General features: G+C 50.3%; 1 protein-coding gene across 1 annotated transcript in view; it reads right to left on the bottom strand.

The window, feature by feature from the left end:
• SEC63 (SEC63 protein translocation regulator) overlaps positions 1-15,464 on the bottom strand; it is a 166,882-nt gene that overhangs the window by 145,641 nt on the left and 5,777 nt on the right. The window contains exon 2 of the mRNA XM_078774089.1: positions 9,341-9,525. The gene's annotated coding sequence lies outside the window, so the exon portion shown is untranslated. The remainder of the gene's footprint in view (positions 1-9,340; positions 9,526-15,464) is intronic.

Genomic DNA, 15,464 nt, shown 5'->3' with positions numbered 1-15,464 from the left:
GGATTAACCCCCCCCCTCCCCTTGGTAAGGGGAGCGCCGACCCCCGGATCCGCAACAATATATATTGTTACGGAACCAGAGAGGGCTTCCCTCGTTGCCCTGCGGAGATTAACCCGCCGTTCCTTCTATTAACCACTCTCCGTTCCTGGTCGTCCCAACGCTCCCTCCCGCCCGCAGCGCCGCCAGGGTATTCGGGCCAGAAAGTCGGAATGGCCTTCCCGATGACCTGAGTGCAACGCTCGGTCGTGAGACAGGGAAGAGACGGCCGTTCGAGCTACGGTTTTAGGTTACCGAGCGGGTTTAGTAACCCGTAGTTCGAACCATTAACAAACTACACCCGATTCTAATGTTGGCCAAATCGCGCTATGCTAAATCAATGATGGAAAGGACACGACGACTGGGAAAGATGAAACGACGCAAAGGGGTACAGTTCTCAAGACCTCCGGAGGAGGGTGTAATTACAGTGGTGGAGAAAAGGGGTAGATTACAAGGCAGAGTGAGGTAAAGACACAGAAGAGATGGGCACTTAAATACAGGCTTATTTATCCCCAGACAGACCACGGACAAACGGACAAGGCAGACTCACACAGGGATTGATGGCAGGAATGGACAGGTAGGTCGATGGCACAAGGTGCACCTTGGCTCGGGGACAGGATAAAGCACGGTCCAAAGATGCAGGGAGGTCTCACAGCGCTCGGAGGGTACGTCTTGCTTGCTCCAAGCTCAGCGCGCATCTGACGTCACCTCTCTCTCACTGCGCATGCTCAACGGGGAGTGACACGCCCTTGGCTGGTTGGTTCCGCCCCAACTGGGGCCAGTCCGCCGCTTCCATTGGGTGCGGGGGTTACCGGGCTCCGCCCTTGACGAGGAGCCGACAGGGAGCCACGTTCCGCCCCTGTTGGGTAACCCCGTCGAGCACATGTCCGATGGCGGCTCGTTGGGAAGGCCTGGTGCCCTCCCACCACTCCTACCAACCAAGCCGGAGTGAGGACGCGCACTCCCTGCGCTCGTTGTTGTTGTTGTTGCTGCTGAAGAGAACTGTGAGGAAGAGCTGCGGGGAGGTATTGGGAGGTCCTAAACTTCCTAACGGTGCCATACAATCACATTCTGGTGCAACGAAGGGTCAGAATTAATGGAAACGAATCCTTACCTGACATAGACGAAGAATAACTAGCAAGATGTCCTATAGTTGTCTACATGAGATGCGGTGGACCTGGATGCGACATTTAATGGGGGAAATAGGGGGAGGTCGGGTCTACAGAGTGTTGTTTACAGAAAATGGGACTAGGGAATGGGGGATTGGGGAGAGTTGGGAAGTATTGAGGAAATAGGGGAATATTTACAAGCGGATATGGATGGATGCAAATCCCACATCCGCAACAATATATATATATATATATTATATATATATATATATATATATATATATGTATATATATATATATATATATATATGTATATATATATATATATATTATATATATATATATATATATATATATATATATATATATATATATATATATATATATATATATATATGTATATATATATATATATATATATATATATATATATATATATATATATATATATATTATATATATATATATATGTGTATATATATATATATATATATATATATATATATATATATATATATATATATATATATATGTATGTATATATATATATATATATATATATATATATATATATATATTGTTACGGACACGGTTTTTGGATGTTATTTTACCGAGCGGTGGTGTATTTAACCGCGTCCGAACAGTTACTCCCCGATTAGAACCGATTCCAACCGAACGTTGACTAATCGCGCTACAGATATTCAATTGGGAAACCTCTAAAGCGACCGAAAGAGAAGAAGAGAGAAGAAAGACAGAGTTTGGAGGAAGAACAGATTTATTATACACACACAAGCAATATTTTAGAGCGACCAATATTATTTACAGCAATAGATGGAAAAGAGCAGTCACACAGTGCATTGTTAACTTATTCTATTTCATTTACTTAATCCCCAAGACAAACGAGTAGGACAGGACGTTCACACTCACACACGGTGGATATTGCAGGCAGGTAATGGCTCGAGGTTGATTGCTTGGGAGGAAGGCAAGGTCGGAGGCGCAGCAGCTTTCAACCCCTCGCGGTTTTGGCGGGAAAACCTCCGTCGCGTATCCACGGCCGTCACGCGCTGGCTCGGCACACCTGCTCCTCTTCCTGGGGTGGAGCCGTCTCCCTCCGTTCAGCGCGTCTCTCCAAAGGACAGGGGATATTGCAGGCAGGTGGTGTTTGCGGTGGATTGCGCTCCTCTTCCAGGTCATCCCCCAGCGTATCTCTCAAGGCCTCTCTGCTCATCTCTCATCTGGACTCTTAAAGCAGTCCCCTGCAGTCGCTTTTATCACCTCCGGCGGAATTAAGCCGCCGGCTCCGAGGGCACGCCTACCGGGTCACTCACCGCGGTGTTGATTGGCTGTTAGGGCTGGTTCACTCCTTCCCTCTTACGACGAGGTGGAGACACGCCTTTCTTCCCCAACCTTACCTCGTGGCCAATGGTGGTTTGAAGAAAACCAGCCAAAATGCGGAAGACAATTGGAAGGGAGGTTTTGGGGAAATTGGAAGGGCCTACGCTTATTTTGTTTGATACAATGCAAAGTCAATCTAGTGGAAAACACATACTTAGCCTACATGGAATAAGGAAATACACTATTTAAAAGATATATCGTGACCTGCGTGTATGTTCTATGAAATTAATTAGGAGGACGGCTGCGACCATTATTTACATTACCAGGATGTTACCATACCAAAACCATACTCTTCACATCCGTTACCCTTCCTCCAAAATTGTTACACTCCTCAAAACCCGTTACACTTCTCAAAACCCGTTACACTTCTCAAAATCGTTACACTGCACCCTCCTTTCTTCAGGCACGTCCTCGGGCCTACTAGACTTAACTGAGTGTGACATGTAGGTGTAATTCCCTCTACAATTAACCTGACCCTGAGTGTGACAATTTTAAAACACAAATAAGTATGTCCCCCTATTGCATTGCATCCTGTCTAACAGACTCAAGCCCACAGCTAACCGAATTACGGAATTATTCTGAAACTATACATTCACGGTGGGGAGCATTATTTACAATGACGTGATTTCTTATTTACAACGCAACCCAGGACCTGTGTGTTTTTTTCTTTTCTTTTTAGGGAACAAGAGAAAGAAATTCCTGTTGGGAGGGAGGAGACAGCACGCATTGCATCGATGCACCAGTACCAATACCACCAAAGCACCCAAAAGCACCCAAAAGCACCACAAAGCACCACTCGGTGCGCAGTCACCATGGTTCATAATAAACACAACATAACAACTGGTGGTGGTCTTCTCCTTGTCTGCTGGGCCGATGTTCTTCCTGACGTCTTCTGGCTTCATGCGGCCTATTTGGACATAATAAAAAGCACAACTTGTGTTCGTTTTTTATTATTATTTAGGGCCCCAGGGGCCAACTAAGGGTGGTCCACCTGTTTGGCATAGGTGCCACCTTACCGAGGTCCGCAAGCAAGATTCCCTGGCCACTATGGCCGGTCTCCAACAGAGGTGCTCTGCCCCAGAACCTGGGGTCCATCAAGTGGTACTTGGCCGCCGAACAGCGGTCCATAAAGTGGTACATCAACGCAATGCGTGCTGGTTCTGGGAATCTCGGGCGCACAATGGCCACCTCACGCACGCTCCCCTCGGCACCCAATGGCGCACAGGTCATGTGGGAGACAAGAGAAAGACAATTGAGCGAGGGGTAAGGTCACAAGGGTACACGTCAAACAAGGCAATGCAAGGTGAAATGCGTACGGAGGGCGAAGTGAGAAAGCTCGTCCCTACCGTACGTCACCCCCCTGTCACCTACACTACCCTTGCTCTTACCCCATATTTACAAAATCTACCCATTTACAAATTCGTCACTACTGTCACGTCTTCCCCATATTTCCCTTATACCAAATTCGTCACCACAATCCCTCTACTTCAAAATTTGCCATCACCAAATTCATCATCAATCCTCATAAGGAGGCAGAGATGGAACATCAAAGCACAATGTCACACCCACGTCATGATGCGTCTCACAATCCAAACATTTGCATCATAAAAAATAATCAAAACATGGCATGGTGTGGAGTACCTGTCACCTCAGGTGAGTGGATGCAGATGGTGTGAGGAGATCCTTCATCCTAACTATCCTCTAAATGACTTTAACACACTTTACACTACCCGGGGTCTTTCCCTGCCAATCCATTGGCTAACTTACACTATGGGTTCTAATAACCAATTCCCATTGGCCAAACTGTGGTGCTCCTCAATTTTGGGGTCTCACTCCCCCGATTCATCTCCCGGTGCTCTAGCACAATTTCTGGGCTGCGACATGTACCTCTCCCAACAGGTCTACCCACCTGCACACCTCCACCACTGTAGTTGCCACCCGAGCTTACCTAGCTCCTCACCCTAACCTAACTAACTGGGGACAGCCCCTCTCCTGGCTCTGTCACCCCTTGGTGCCCTCTGGCACTGGGCTACCCGGGTCCGTCCTCCGGATCCTCGGGCCCCATCCACACAACTACTACCGGCTCCCAGAGCCCACCTGCGGCCTCACCTGGCCGACATCCTTACAGTGGTGGAGTGCCCAAACCAACTACACACACTAACAGGCTACACGCCCAGCCATTTCCACAACACCAACGCACCCATCCACATACCATTCTGTCACCCGCACCGCAGATGCCAATATCCAACTACAATTTACCTATACCCTCTACCTAACACTTACACTACCCGCCCCGGGTATCCGTGATGGGGGTCCACTCTTCCCCCATTCACACCTTCGCACCATCCACTCCACTCCACAATTTCCACCATACTCACTCCACGACCATCCATTCCAATACTCCATACCATTTATTCCATACACCTGCCCTCCATTCACCTGTCGTTGCACACCTGTGCAATCTCACCTGGTGCCACCTGCACCCTCCTTTCTTCCTGGACCACTTGGTCATCACAATACACAATCACCATCACTCACTCATACACTGCTCCATCCACCTGTTCAGTTGCACACCTGTGCAATCACACCTGTTCAATCACTCCCACACACGGCATCATCTCAGCTAACTCCTCCCCTCTGAAACTTGCGCTTCCCAGTCGTCCCTTTAAACTATTGCGCTCCCACGTCATTATCATCCATACTAATCTACCTGCGTCCCCACTACAGGTATCAGTCACTAACTAACCTTAACGTTACCTAATGTCATCTTCGCTAGATCCCTACAATTATCCAAGCCCTCCCTGGCTCGGTTGTCATAGCCACCCCATAAACTATTGCGCATTTGCCCCCACCTGGGAAGGGTGGCAGGGATGCCAGCCTTACCCACCGGGCCCATCGCTCACTACCAATTTTGCACATCAAATTTCAACAAATCAAAAATTTGGCCAATCACTGCCCATCATCTGCCAATCATTACTGCCAATCCTTTGCCAATCATCAAATTTTGTTTTTCTCTAATTTTGGGGCCGAAACACTATCCTCATCATCCGTCTACTTATTAGATCCTCTCGGTGCGCCGTGACATCATTAAACTCGGTTCGTAAAGCCGAGCAATGAATTCGGGTGGTTTGGTCGCCTGCAGGTTGAATCCGTCCGGCTTTCGGTTCAAGGGAGGTGGTTTGGTTGGACCGAGATTCCACGCACCATCTCGGCGCGGCACCTTGCGGTCCCGGGCCCGATGGCTCCATCTCCCCTGGTCGGAACCCCGTCCCCACGAGGGGGCACCGTTCCGCTTCCTCCCACTCGCCCTCGAACCGGACCGGTCGCCTCGCCCGACAAAGCCCGGACTCGACCGTGCGGGGCGGGGCCAAGCCCGAATCGGCAACGACGCTTCGAAGAGAAACGACGCAGCTTCGATCGACGCCGGGCCTCGCACCCAACCAAGCACCCCTCGCACCGAGTGCTCGCATCGGCTATCCGTCGCTCTAACCACTAAACCGGTTACCATCGATGCTTCACTTGCATGCTTACAAGCATACGCTACCCCTTTCACCCTCACAAAACCTGGCGTTCCAACGCCGTCCGTACATTCCACCAACGCTCTCTCTGTTACACACCACACCTCTTGCGCACACTCTCCCGTTACACCCTCTGTAACACTCACCACAGGTGTACACTCTCTCGTTACTTCCTCCGTAACACTCACCACAGACGTACACTTTCTCGTTACATCCTCTGTAACACTCACCACAGGTGTACACTCTCTCGTTACTTCCTCCGTAACACTCACCACAGGTGTACACTCTCTCGTTACTTCCTCCGTAACACTCACCACAGACGTACACTTTCTCGTTACATCCTCTGTAACACTCACCACAGGTGTACACTCTCTCGTTACTTCCTCCGTAACACTCACCACAGACGTACACTTTCTCGTTACATCCTCTGTAACACTCACCACAGGTGTACACTCTCTCGTTACTTCCTCCGTAACACTCACCACAGGTGTACACTCTCTCGTTACTTCCTCCGTAACACTCACCACACCGCGCTTCCATGTACCCCCTCGCACACGCGCTTCGACCGGCTCACTCCTGACGGCACACTCACTCCTCGGCGTGCACTTTTTCCTCACACACCCCATGGTCGGACATTCTCGCACACCTCTTTTTTCGCACACCTGACCTGTCACACACTTTACCAACGGCCTTTCACGAACACCCGGATCCAAACCAATCCCCAAGCCGACTGAATCTTTCCTCACATCATATACATTGCCACTCACCTCCGTACCTTGTCTCCGCACCTCCTTTGCCACCTGCAAACTTTTTATTTGGTTAGTGAGCATCTCATCATGATTTGAACACAGACTTTGTACATTATCCATTTCTCCCTGCAATTCCCGGGCTACCTCCGTCATCTCTTCAATTTCAATGCCCACTTCCGCTTTTTCTGTACTCACCTCGACGACCGTTGGCTTTAATAAAATTCCCTCTACCTCATCGGTCGCCGGCTTTTCCAAGCCCCGGGTCGCGATTTCTACCCCCGTCATTGTACCCGTGCTTTCCTCCGCTTCGCTCAACCAGCGCTTTTCGACTCGCGTTACCTCCTCGTGCACCCCTGGGACCCTTTCGCCCACCATGCGATCCATGGTCTCCCCACATTTTTGCATGCGGTCACCCATTCTGTTGTTTATTGCTTCCATTTTATTACTCAATTTCTCCCCGTTTATTCTCAGCATCTCGGCGAATTGCGCCATGAAGGCTTGCATTTGGACCACCGTTGGTAGTACAAAGGGTGCGGCCGCAGCTACCCCCTCAACCACGTGCGCGAGGCCGCCATTTTGTGCACCTGATACACCCTCAACCACACCTTCTTTACTCTCCTCCACCATTTTTTTTTCTAAGTCCTGGGTCGATTCTAACCCCTCTATCTCTCCCACCGACATCCGATCGCCTTGATTGTCCATGGCGCGATCTCAAAATTCGGGTTTTATAAAACAACACAATTTCGGCAGCTCGTAATTTTGACCAAAAATTTTTTTTAAAATTTGGGCCTAACAAATTTAGTCCCGGGTCCGAATCCGACTCCTCGACACCAATTGTTACGGTAATAACACAATTGGTGTTCCAAAATTTGGGCCTAACAAATTTAGTCCCAGGTCCGAATCCCATCTCCTGACTACCAATTGTTACGGACACGGTTTTTGGATGTTATTTTACCGAGCGGTGGTGTATTTAACCGCGTCCGAACAGTTACTCCCCGATTAGAACCCGATTCCAACCGAACGTTGACTAATCGCGCTACAGATATTCAATTGGGAAACCTCTAAAGCGACCGAAAGAGAAGAAGAGAGAAGAAAGACAGAGTTTGGAGGAAGAACAGATTTATTATACACACACAAGCAATATTTTAGAGCGACCAATATTATTTACAGCAATAGATGGAAAAGAGCAGTCACACAGTGCATTGTTAACTTATTCTATTTCATTTACTTAATCCCCAAGACAAACGAGTAGGACAGGACGTTCACACTCACACGGTGGATATTGCAGGCAGGTAATGGCTCGAGGTTGATTGCTTGGGAGGAAGGCAAGGTCGGAGGCGCAGCAGCTTTCAACCCCTCGCGGTTTTGGCGGGAAAACCTCCGTCGCGTATCCACGGCCGTCACGCGCTGGCTCGGCACACCTGCTCCTCTTCCTGGGGTGGAGCCGTCTCCCTCCGTTCAGCGCGTCTCTCCAAAGGACAGGGGATATTGCAGGCAGGTGGTGTTTGCGGTGGATTGCGCTCCTCTTCCAGGTCATCCCCCAGCGTATCTCTCAAGGCCTCTCTGCTCATCTCTCATCTGGACTCTTAAAGCAGTCCCCTGCAGTCGCTTTTATCACCTCCGGCGGAATTAAGCCGCCGGCTCCGAGGGCACGCCTACCGGGTCACTCACCGCGGTGTTGATTGGCTGTTAGGGCTGGTTCACTCCTTCCCTCTTACGACGAGGTGGAGACACGCCTTTCTTCCCCAACCTTACCTCGTGGCCAATGGTGGTTTGAAGAAAACCAGCCAAAATGCGGAAGACAATTGGAAGGGAGGTTTTGGGGAAATTGGAAGGGCCTACGCTTATTTTGTTTGATACAATGCAAAGTCAATCTAGTGGAAAACACATACTTAGCCTACATGGAATAAGGAAATACACTATTTAAAAGATATATCGTGACCTGCGTGTATGTTCTATGAAATTAATTAGGAGGACGGCTGCGACCATTATTTACATTACCAGGATGTTACCATACCAAAACCATACTCTTCACATCCGTTACCCTTCCTCCAAAATTGTTACACTCCTCAAAACCCGTTACACTTCTCAAAACCCGTTACACTTCTCAAAATCGTTACAATATAAAGATATATATATATATATATATATATATATATATATATATATATATATATACATATATATATTGTTACGGGTCGCGGACAAGATGTTACTTTGCGCCGAGCGGATGGTCAACCGCGACCGTTACAGGATGCCCGATTGGCCCGACTCCCCCAAACGTTGACCAAATCGCGCCACAGGTATTCAATTTGGAAACCTCTAAAGCGACCGAAAGAGAAGGAAGAGAGAAGAAGACAGAGTACGGAGGAATAACAGGATTTATTATACACACAAGCAAAAAGAAGGAGCGATCAAGTTATTTACAAGCAATGGATGGAAGGAGCAGTCACACAGTGAATCGTTAGCTTATCTATGCAGTTTACTTATAAACCCCAGTACAACATTCAAGACAGACGACGTTCACACTTACACGGGGAAAATTGCAGGCAGGTATGGCTTGAGGATGGATGGTTGTTTTGGGAGGCAATGGAGGGTCCAGCATGGATTGCTGCCTGGCGCGCCCTTTTCGTGGCCTGCGTCCCCTTAGCTGCAGCGCAGCTGGTCGCACGATGGCTCGCAGGCTCGGTCACACCTGCTCGTTCAGGCGTCTTCCATCTCCCCAGCAACAACGAGCGACAGCAAGCAAGAGGACGGGGTAAGAGCAAGAGGACGGGGTCAGAGCAAGAGGACGGGGTCAGAGCAAGAGGACGGGGTCAGAGCAAGAGGACGGAGTGCGTCCCGCGGCGGTTTATATTGGTTTCTCACCGAACCTTCGCGCACTTTGTCGGGGGTTCCCGCTCCGCCCTCTCTTAGCCAAACCCCTTGTTCTGGGTTGGATGAGCGGGGCCGACTTACTCCTCCCCCCTATGACGAGGGGGGCGACCCATCTTCTCTAGCCACTCCCCTTGTTCGTAATGGCCGCAAATGTCGAAAACCGGTCAGCAGCTGCAGGTAATGCGCCGTCACGTTGCACAGCAGTTCAGTACTGCAATAAACGGTTGCTGTCAAAGCTCAAGTGGGGGAATCCCTGGCACTTGAGCTGCCATGGATCATCGGAGGGGCCTACGCTTATTTCGTTTGATGCAATGCAGAGTCAATCTCGTGGGAAACACATATTTAGCCTATATAGAATAAGGAAATAAGCTATTTAAAAAGATATATCGTGGCCTGTCTGTAGGTTCATGGAATTAACTAGGGGGACGTCTTTCGATCTTATTTACTCTACGAGGGCCAGTTAAAACACAGCAAACCAGTTCTCACATTCTTTACACTTTCCAAATTCGTTACTATATATATATATATATATATATATATATATATATATATATATATATATATATATATATACATATACACATATACATACATACAGTATATATATATATTGTTGTGGATATGGGATTTGCATCCATCCATATCTGCTTGTAAATATTCCCCTATTTCCTCAATACTTCCCAACTCTCCCCAATCCCCCATTCCCTAGTCCCATTTTCTGTAAACAACACTCTGTAGACCCGACCTCCCCCTATTTCCCCCATTAAATGTCGCATCCAGGTCCACCGCATCTCATGTAGACAACTATAGGACATCTTGCTAGTTATTCTTAGTCTATGTCAGTTAAGGATTCGTTTCCATTAATTCTGACCCTTCGTTGCACCAGAATGTGATTGTATGGCACCGTTAGGAAGTTTAGGACCTCCCAATACCTCCCCGCAGCTCTTCCTCACAGTTCTCTTCAGCAGCAACAACAACAACAACAACAACGAGCGCAGGGAGTGCGCGTCCTCACTCCGGCTTGGTTGGTAGGAGTGGTGGGAGGACACCAGGCCTTCCCAACGAGCCGCCATTGGACATGTGCTCGACGGGGTTACCAAACAGGGGCAGAACGTGGCTCCCTGTCGGCTCCTCGTCAAGGGCGGAGCCCGGTAACCCCCGCACCCAATGGAAGCGGCGGACCGGCCCCAGTTGGGGCGGAACCAACCAGCCGAGGGTGTGTCACTCCCCGTTGAGCATGTGCAGTAGAGAGAGAGGTGACGTCAGATGCGCGCTGAGCTTGAAGCAAGAAAGACGTACCCTCCGAGCGCTGTGAGACCTCCCTGCATCTTTGGACTGTGCTTTATCCTGTCCCCGAGCCAAGGTGCACCTTGTGCCCTCGATCTACCTGTCCATTCCTGCCATCAACCCCTGTGTGAGTCTACCTTGTCCGTTTGTCCGTGGTCTGTCTGGGATTTTAAAAATAAGCCGGTATTTAAGTGCCCATCTCTTCTGTGTCCTTTACCTCACTCTGCCTTGTAATCTACCCCTTTTCTCCACCACTGTAATTACACCCTCCTCCGGAGGTCTTGAGAACTGTACCCCCTTGCGTCGTTTCATCTTTCCCAGTCGTCGTGTCCTTTCTATCATTGATTTAGCATAGCGCGATTTGGCCAACGTTATAATCGGGTGTAGCTTGTTAATGGTTCGAACTACGGGTTACTAAACCCGCTAGGTAACCTAAAACCGTAGCTCGAACGGCCGTCTCTTCCCTGTCTCACGACCGAGCGTTGCACTCAGGTCCCGGGAAGGCCCATTCCGACTTTCTGGCCCGAATACCCTGGCGGCGCTGCGTGCGGGAGAGAGCGTTGGGACGACCAGGAACGGAGAGTGGTTAGTAGAAGGAACAGCGGGTTGATCTCCGCAGGGCAACGAGGGAAGCCCTCTCCGTTTCCGTAACAATATATATATATATATATGTATATATATATATAATTATGACATAAGGTAGCTCCCTTCCATTCCCAAAGCCCCCATTCCCAAAGCCTCCGTTGCCAACTGCATCGGGTGGTTTTCAGCATTTGCCGCCATTGGCCATGTGCTCCGTCTCGGGGAAGAAGGGCGTTGCCCTCCACTCGTCATGAGAAGGTGGAGCCCAGCGAGCCCCCACCAGCCAATCAGGGCTGGTGAGACACCATCACGGGCGTGGCGCGGCTTGATCGCGACGCGCCTTATAAAAGTGTGTGGGGAAGGATTAGGAGAGAGATGCGTCAGAGAGTGAGCCCGTCACGCAACGCCCCCCACAAGAGAGATGAGCTTTGACTCCACCACGCAGCTTTGAATCAACCACGCAGCTTTGGAACCATCACAGCTTTGAACGACCACAGCTTCGGGGCTTTGACGGCAGTTTCGACCGTGGCCGCGGAGGAACGGCGGCTGCTGAATGCGCCGATCGAGAAAGGGTGGCGGCTACTCACTCCCGGCCCGACCGTGCTCCGGTTCCAGCTGAACCTTCCTCTCCCTCCAGCCATCCACCTCCTGCCATTCCTGTCATCATCCCCCGTGTAAGTGTGCTTGTAGTCTGTCTTTTGTCTCGTCCCTGGGTTTAAGTAAGACTGCAGTAGGTAAGCTAATATTTGCACTATGTCCTTCTGGTTCTTCCATCCTTCTGTATTTATTTTATTATCCTTCCTTCTCCTTGGTTTCTTTAATTGTGTACATTTAGTAATAAATAATATTTGTATTTCCTACCTTTGTTCTTCTTTCCTTTACATCCGTTTCGTCCTTGTCTTTTCCCTCATTGAATACCTGTGGCACGATTTGGCCAACGTTAAGGATCGGCTCAGTGCTTGTTAATAGTTCGTGCCGCGGTTGCTAAACTGCTCGGCAATTACCATCTGTCCGCGGTCGCGAACGGGGTTGCGCTCCTCCCTCTCCGGAGGGAGCGGTGCAGCGTCAGGACTCACGTCGGTCAGTCACGAACAAGGGGACTAATCCCCCCTTCTTAAGGGGAAGAAGGCCGACGTAGAGATCCGCAACATTTGGTGTCAGGAGCGAGATTCGGACCTGAAGCGCTTAGCGCACTCAAATTACGAGTGGCCCAAAATTTTATTTTATAATATCCTAAATTTAAAATCGTGCCATGGATGGTCAAGGCGATCGGATGCCGGTGGGGGAATTAGAGGGGTTAGGGGTAACCCAGGACCACAGGGAGGAAATGGAGGAGGAGAGCAATGGTGATGTGGTAGCGGGGGTATCAGGTGCACAAGATGGCGTCCTCGCGCACGTGGTTGTAGAGGCACAAAATGGCGGCGCTTCGCACGCGGTTGCGGCAGCCGAGCCCGAGATGCCAGAGTACATGCGAGTCTTTATGATTCAAATGATGGCAAAAATGGATGCCCAAAGTGATAAATCCACCCGAGAGCGAAGAGAAATGGGTGGCCAGATGGAAGATGGGTTAAACAATTTGAGGAATGATATGGGCAATCAAATGGGGGCAATTAGGGACGAAGCGTGGGGTACCAGCACCCAAATTGGGAAGTTGGACAGTAAATTTGGGGGATTAGAAAATCAAATAGGGGAATTGAGGAATGATATGGGAAGCCAAATCGGGGGGCTCAATGGCAAAATCGGGGGGCTAGAAGCCAAATTTGAGGGTTTAGACAGTAAATTCGAGGGTTTAGACAATAAATTTGGGGGTTTAGACAACAAATTTGAGGGGTTAGACAACGGGATGAAAGGGGTGAAGAATGGGTTAACGGGGTTAGAAAACACGATGGAAGGCAAATTGCGGGAAATAGGGGAGTAATCTGCCCGGGAAATTAAACAAATGGGAAATCAGATGGAGCAGGTGAAAATCGGGTTAGAAACCAAATTGGAAGCCCAGAGGAATGAGTTGGAACAGATGAGGGCAGCATCTACCAAAGAGATGGGAGAAATGGGGGAGGAGATCAGACGAGGTGTGAGCGAGGAGGTCTCGGGGGTACGCGAGGAGGTAAAGCGAGGTGAGGAGCGTATGGAGCAAGAGGTGAGAAATGGGACGGCTAAGTTACAAGGTGGCATAGAGGAGTTGACGCAGGGGGTGGGGCAGCTGACAGTGGGACAAAGGGAGTTGAAGGAACAGGTAAAAAAGAATACGGCTGTGATCGAGGGGTTGAAGGCGGCCCAGAAGGAAATAAAGAGGGACGTAGCAGTCATAAAGAAGGAGTGTCAGACGGTACATGAGGGACTGACCACGAGGTTGGACGAGGTGACAGAGGCAGTGGAGACGAAGGACCGGGAGGTGAGGACGCATATAGAAACGGTCAAGGTGGCATTAGAGGAAGAGATCGAGGGGGCACACCGGGAAATGAAGGAGGTAAAGGAGAAATTAGAGGACGTAGAAGAGGGGGTGAGTGAAATTAAGAAGAGACAGAGGGAAACTAAGAGGGAGATAAAGGAGGAGGTGATGGAATATGTACAAGGTCGGTGCTCAAATCGTGATGGTGTGCTTGCTAACCAAATAAAGAGTTTGCGGGTGGCGGAGGAGGAACGGAGACGAGGTGCCAAGGTGAGTGGCGATATACTCGGAAATGTATATGGTGTGAGGGGAGATTCAGTCGGCTTGGGGGTTGGTTTGGACCGGGGTGTTCGTGAGAGGCCGCTGGTGAAGTGTGCGACAGGTACAGAGTGTGAAGGAGGAGGTGTGCGAGGAGGTCCAACTATGGGGTGTGTGAGGAAAAAGTGCGCGCCGAGGAGTGAGTGTGCTGTCGAGAGTGAGTTGGTCGTAGTGCGTGTGCGGGGGGGCACATGGAAGCTCGTAGTAGGGAGTGTTACGGGGGATGTAACGAAAGAGTGCACACCTGTGGGGAGTGTTACGGAGGACGTAACGGGAGAGTGTGCGCAAGAGGATGCGCGAGCAAGGTGTGTAACAGAGGAGTGCATGCTTACAGTGTGCGCTGTCGAGAGTAAGGGTGAATGCGCGACCGAGTGTGGTGGTGAAAGTAGTGAGAGTGACACGGAGCACGAGTTGGTTGTAGCAGGTGAGAAAGGATGCACACCTGGAATGGTCGAGCGCGTGTGGGAATGCACGCTTGAGTTGGTAGTGGAGCACGTGATTGGGTGTGCGGAGGAGAGCACACCCGTGGTTGTCACAGAGGATGTGACCGAGGAGTGGGCGCGAAGAGGGGTGTTGGTGAAGTGTGCGAACGACGAGTGTGTGCTAAGGTGTGCGGTGGTCAGGTGTGTGACGAAGCCTATGAGTGTACAGGGGGGGGTGTAAGAGAAGGTGCAATGACGGAGAGCATGGAGACAGCTGAATGTGTGAGCAAGGAACGGAACGCGGGTTTGAGCATGCAAGTGGAGCATCGACGCTAAACGGGATAGCGGTTAGATCGACTTGTACTTATAGCCGAAGCGAGCCCTTGGTTCGTGCCAGGCGTGGTGCGCCACGGGAACCAGCCGGGATCGTAACCACGGCGGTTTCAAAGGAACCGCCGTACGGGATCCACGCCGGGCCTCGCTCCGAATGGCCACGTCCGTGCTCCGCTAGGCGGAACGGGCGGCCCGGTCGGAAGGGTCGTCACGGCGACCCCTTGTGGTTGAGGCGTTCCGGCAGGGCGAGATCGGGCCATCGGACGGCTCCGTGCCGAGATGGTGCGTGGAATCTCGGCCCGCGTAAGCCCCCTTCCCTGCACCGAATGCCGGACGGATTCAACCGCCGGCAACAAACCACCCGCATTCATTGCTCGGCTTTGCGAAGCCGAGCTTTGGAAATGAATTGGCGCACTGAGAGGCTCAAGTGAGTAGACGTGTGAGGGTGG

This window comes from Myxine glutinosa, chromosome 3 (genome assembly GCF_964187855.1).
Source record: "Myxine glutinosa chromosome 3, kmMyxGlut1.1, whole genome shotgun sequence".
Taxonomy (NCBI): Eukaryota; Metazoa; Chordata; class Myxini; order Myxiniformes; family Myxinidae; genus Myxine; species Myxine glutinosa.
Note: the sequence above shows the minus strand (reverse complement) of the source record. Positions and strands in the feature narration are given on the sequence as shown.